Source organism: Pelmatolapia mariae, linkage group LG15 (assembly GCF_036321145.2).
Source record: "Pelmatolapia mariae isolate MD_Pm_ZW linkage group LG15, Pm_UMD_F_2, whole genome shotgun sequence".
In the NCBI taxonomy this organism is placed as follows: Eukaryota; Metazoa; Chordata; class Actinopteri; order Cichliformes; family Cichlidae; genus Pelmatolapia; species Pelmatolapia mariae.
This window is the reverse complement of record NC_086240.1, coordinates 31,031,925-31,037,924: the sequence shown is the minus strand read 5'-3', so window position 1 is coordinate 31,037,924 and position 6,000 is coordinate 31,031,925. Positions and strand designations below refer to the sequence as shown.

Genomic DNA, 6,000 nt, shown 5'->3' with positions numbered 1-6,000 from the left:
TGATTCTCGTTCCTCTCTGTGAGAGCATTACACAGTCTGAGTCTGATATAAAAAAAGAAAGAAAAAATATGTTCTATTGCTGCAGTAAACTACAAGGCAGGCCTTAATTGTGCACTGCTGAAATTTGAATGTGGAGCTGCATAAGCTGGTGGTGCCTCTGCAGTAGTTCTACGCACTGATCCACCAGTGTTTCCCCCAGCACAGGCAGAAGCCAGCCAAGTTATCTTACACATGACAGCTTCAGTCTGCTGTGGGATGGCTGAATAATTCAAAGTTCTTACACAGGACCATCTGGCAGGCCAAAGACACCAGCCTTCCTCAAATAGCTTTTGTAAAGCTCGTGTTGGGTGAACCAGCAGGACCGCTGCACAAGCAGACTGAGCTGCTTACCAGCAAAATGAAATATGCTGCGTCAGACTGATGGCTAATTTGTGAGCATATAGGCAATCAAAGCAATTAAGCTCAAATATTGTTGATAGGACATAAAGCCCATTTTCACTTTGCCCTCAGGCTGTACATCAGCTGAGATGTCAAATATATCTCAGTTTCTCACACCCTGCAGAGTTTGCAGAATATCGGGAATAAAGATATCATTTTGAACAACAGACACATTTGCACTAGCCCACAGTGTGGGCTACACTGCTGCATAAAAATCTACGCAACAGATGTGTGCATACAAAATGCAGCACCTGCATGTGCTGGGTAGTAGGAATGAGCACCTTCCAACAAAAAAGGTACCCAAAATTTTGTCCTATAAGCTGCTTGAAGAAGCCTATTATGAAGTAAGGTAGGAATATATATACTTCAGTCAATTGCAAGCCAATACCATGCATAGCTAATATAGTTTTAAGATTTTAGAAATAGCAACTTAGAAGTGGCTGTGGCTCAGATGGGATAGGGAGTGGTCCACTAATCGGAAGGTTAGATCTTGATCCCTGGCCCCTTCAGTCCTTATGTGTAAGTATCCTTGTGTAAGATGCTGAACTTCAATTTTCACCCAGTACACTAACTGGTAGTGTGTGTGAATGTGCATGAATGGTAGATAAAGTGTTTATGCATAATGTAAAAGCACTGCATGAATGAGTTTATGAATGGTTGAATGAGGCCTCTAGGCTTTGAATTCTCAGTTAGAATAGAAAATCATCATATAATACCGTTTACCAACCTAAACGTAACACCAGCTTAAAGGTTATACAGTAAAAATGAGTTTTCAAGCAGGACCTTTTTGTCTGCATTCACTATCTATTCATGTTGTAAGATCACAGCCAGTTATTTAAGTTACAATTCTCTTACCGGTTTATCAACATTTAAGGTAGTATTACATTTAGCAACAGTTCACAAGTAATTTAGGGTCACATAAAACAAGCCTATGTGAGTCACAAAAATTTATAAAAGAAAAAGGTTTTTAAAAAAAGTAAAATAATGATTAAAAGCAACAACAAAACTGATATGTGTAATAGACAGTCTCTTCCTTTATGCCCTTTAGTTAAATGTCTTGTCAGCATGAGATAGACAGACAGCCTATCGTGTTATCTAACACGTATTTGCTCTTGCTTGTGTGATTAGATTGGCAGGAAAAAGTTATTTACCCCTAACGTGTAACGCCATGCTCTTTAAATTTGCTTCAAGTTGCTCCAAATTTGGTTTTACCCTAAGATTTTTTTCTCCCCATTATCATTATTTTTAAAACAACACATAAAATAAATAGAATATAATTAGAATATGTAATCTTTCTATCTAACAGATGGACGCAGGAAAAATAATTCCTTCGTGCTCTCAGAATCACTTCTGCGCTTTTAGAAACTTTTGTGACGTCCTTGCATCCGGCATCGTTGCGCATCCGCCCTCCCTCACCCTCCTCCTTCTTCAGAAATACGCCCCGGCTCCGTCCGTGCCGCCTTCACCAGTCAGCAGCGGTACGGGGTGAGCTCCACGCGTCTCCGCGGCGGAATTGCTAGTGAAGGGCACCGCGATGAACGTGGACTTCAGAAAAGGCTTCAACTAACAGGGATCCGCGTAAAACGAGAGGAGAGCTGACGCTGTGCTCACCGGCGGGCGCAGGCTGAGAGTTCCGTTCTGCGTGTTTTTATGATTATTATTTTTAATCTCGCACCTGCTCACGCGCGCTGAGCGGAACATCCCGAGTCGGAGCCAACTTGCACTACCGCACTTGCCGGTAGTTGTCCCATAAGGAGCCGAACCTGCGAGCTTACGGGGGATGCTGAGAGGGTTTCTGATCTCCGTTACTGCTCCTGCTGAGCGCCGGGCTGGAAGGGTAGCTGGCGTGTCCTGGGGAGGATGCTGAACAGGTAAACACAAGCTAAGAGAAAAAAAAACGTTCTTATATTAACACTTTGCCCGTTATTTATCCTCAGCCTTGCTGGAGCTGTAGGAGGTGGAGAGGGTTAGTCCAGATTAGCTCTTCTTCTGCCTCTCGACCTTCCTGAACTTGTTTGCTTGTATCTGTGCACAGTCACTCTCATCGCAGGTGATTTATTATTGTCTCAGGCGACAGGTGCTATTTTCATTGCTGCTGCTTGTCATCATTACTCTACATTTACCATCTAATAGGGCTTTTGTTAGTAGCTAAGTGCTTAAAGCTCTGTGGCAGTCTGTGAGAATGAAGATGAAAGGTAGAGTGTGGAGCAGCCAGTGACATTAGGTTAAGGGCTTAGGTTTAATGTCAACAGGAAAATACTGCTGCCTGTGGAAGCTCTTCAGTGTCCTTGCTTGTCTTGGCTCAGCCAACTGTATTTCAGGCTTGAACATCCATTGCTTGCAGTGTTGGACTTCACACCATTCAACAGCTCTGAGACTGGAAATGGAAAAAGTCATTTACATAGCACTTCACTAAAATTACGCTACAAGCCCAATTCTCCTATATAAAGCAATTAATTCTATGCATTTTAAGCATGTCATCTCACACTGACAGTTTACCTAACATGCATGTCTTTTATTCATAATGCTCTGAATTAAAAAAAAGAAATTAGGAAGTACCAGCAATATCTGTTGTTGCTGTGGTTTTTCTCACAAATTAAGTTGTTTTGTAACTTGTACCGATACAAGTCGATATGTTAGCTTTGCAGATCTGAGTGCCGTGGTTAAATGAATCAGCTTGATTCCTCCAGCAGAGGAAGACAAATCATTTTTCTAGCCTATGCTTTAATATTACTGTCATAACTTTGTGTTTGTTTGTTCCATTTTGTTTAACAAACAAGATTATAAATTTACTGAATTGGTATTTATTAGTAGGGCTGGGCAATATGACCTCAGATCAAATCACCATTAATACATATACATACAGAGTTCTTGCGCTCATAGTTCATTAGGTTTTTACTGAAGCTGAGATATTTTTTCCTGTAATATGATTGAGCTCCAAATTTAACATATTGGTGATAATCACAAAACAATTTTTTTTTTACAGTTGTTGGTTGTCTTTGTTTGATGTTGTCTTTACTAAAGTCAAACAATGGACATTGCTTTTTTATTTGGTACAAAGTACGCAAGTTGGGCAATCGGCTTGGTGTTTGACTTTTCCTCCTTGGTGTTTCCACTAGATAAGGCAGTCCTGTTACAACACACACAGTAGTATGTATAATAATGGGGGAAGTATTCATTTAATTGAAAAGGTTCTGAATGTCAGTTTTTATTAAGTTTTGGTTAATTGTCTGTCCCATTCTTCAAACTAGCATCAGTTGCTAAAGTTAACAAAAGACAAGGTAACAAGTGAAGGGAAACATTCACAGGGATATGATTCTAACCCTTTAAATGGAATATTTTTTATGACATTGTGAATACTATTATGTGCTTGCTGACTGGTACACAGGAAGTCTTTAAGCAATAACACTATTAGTTAAGCAAAATTGATCCAATCACACTATCAGAGTATGTACAAAGCGAAATGTAGAGAAATTCTTGTCATGTGTTCCACTCAGTTTCAAAGAATTTTGGTCTGTTTCAGTTCAGGATGAACAACTGAATCGACACTGTCTGTTGTGATACATGGCTACCATTTATGCAGTCCTGATGTTGGTCAACTGTTCAGACAGCGATCTTATAATCAGTGTGTATTAGTAATGTTTATAGAAATCATTGGTAATGTTTTCACGGTACTGTAGCATGTGGGTGCAGGAATAATTTGTCTGATCCGTCAAACTGTCGAAATACATAAAAAATGCTCTGTTGTGTTTGTTTCCTCTGAGGACTTTTTCTTCATTATGCCCATTAAGAAGAGAGAGCAAATTATGCAGTCACAGTGCAAAAATATTGTTTGCACTCCCCAATTTTAATCTGCCGATTATAAGTGAAAATATTCTGGTTATGCAGGATCCCACCCAAAAAAACAAAACAAAAAACCCCCAAAAAACAAAACAGGCCAATAAATAAGTTATCTGTCATTCTCTATGACTTAAAAACTGGGTTTGCTTGTAAATTGCAGTAGTACCACTAATAACAAGACCATATATTTCTAGTTTTAACTCAGTAAAGGCTAACGAAATGCATTACTTAACTGTGGTAGCTTTTGTCTAAATTCTAAAAAAAATGTCAGTGCCAATGAGCTGTATGAAGCAAATGCTGTTATGACTGCACAAAGATTACTTTTTTCTTGAATGTTATTCTTTTCTTCCATCATTATACAGTATAACATATCAATAGATTCACACCTCAATGTACACTCATATGCAGCTGAAATAGAAAGTACATTTTAAATGATAAGTTAGTAATATTTCCACCTTTATATAAGACTTGGATGTAGGCAGCATGATGTCATCCACTGGACATATAAGTAGTTTTGTGAAGCCTCAAGCTGAGTGTTTTCGTCCTAGCCATCTTGGCTTTTTTCATACCAGGTGTTATGAGCGCAGTGCGAAGCTGGCTGAGACATCCAACAATGTTGCATGCTCATTGGATAACAAGTATAGTATAGTATTGTTTTTTCTTGTTTTCAGATTCAGTAAATTAATCTTTTTTCTTAACTGGTTATCTACTTCAGGTTCATGAAGGGGCGTATTATATCCCAGCTTTCATAGGGTAAAAGGTAGAGTACACTCTGGACAGGTTACCAGTCCATTATAACTCTAACACAGTGAGAGACATGGCCAATTTAGAACCATCAATTAGCCTAACAAGCAAAGGAAATCAAACAAAGTAAAATATTGTCAAATAGAAATAGAGAATTGAAAAAGGTTTTCTAAATGTATTTCAAGAATTTTAACAAGGTCTTAGAGCAAGAAAACTGAGGGGTTATTTTCTTAGACATCTATATAAACAGGAGTAACCACAGGAGGTACCCCTGCTGGCCATGAAAGAAGCACAGGTGTAAGGCTCTACTGCATAGAGTTGATTAAACAATTTCTGATTTAATTACTTAAAATGATTGCCATTAAAATCCCTCACACATGTTGTCAGTTACATTGAATGGCATTGAACAACTGGTTCTCATACTGTAACTGGTTCTTTTAACTTGATTTTAAATTGTAAAGTAAAAAGTCTGTGAAATACTAAATGCTAAACTTCCTCCTGGATTTGATCTCAGTGTCCACACTGGGTAATGTCAAACACTGTATTGGTTTAATGACTTGCATAGTCTGTATTTACTGCAACCTACAATTTCTGTTTCACCTTAAAATGACACCCATACATCATATTCTTGAGCATGGATCTCATCAGTGGGTAACTGTAGATGTGTTCCCGAAGGTCTGATTTGAGTTATCAGAGGTCATGATGGCACAAAGCTAGCAGCAGCCAGGACAGCATATTGCTCTATTCATCTTAATAACTCCTGTGGGCAGGGTGGCCGCGAAAGTTGAGGAAGGGCCTGAAAACTCTCTCCTGTGACCTTCTGAGAGAAACAAATGGAGCAGCACATGGCTGGCAGACGATCCAGTTAAGCTGCCAACTGCAGTAAAACTGTGAAAAGAAAAGCGAACAAGAGAGAATTAGTCTATCGGTCTGATTTTACAGAACCTTCTACACTACATTGGTTTGACCTCTTACTCA

The 6,000-nt window shown here is 39.0% G+C and overlaps 1 protein-coding gene across 4 annotated transcripts in view; it reads left to right on the top strand.

Annotated features, from left to right (window-relative positions):
* Nucleotides 1–1,889: 1,889 nt before the first annotated feature.
* Nucleotides 1,890–6,000, top strand: part of LOC134643105 (heparan sulfate glucosamine 3-O-sulfotransferase 5) — a 128,237-nt gene continuing 124,126 nt past the window's right edge. For all 4 annotated transcript variants that reach the window (XM_063495332.1, XM_063495330.1, XM_063495333.1 and 1 more), the window contains exon 1: nucleotides 1,890–2,309. The gene's annotated coding sequence lies outside the window, so the exon portion shown is untranslated. The remainder of the gene's footprint in view (nucleotides 2,310–6,000) is intronic.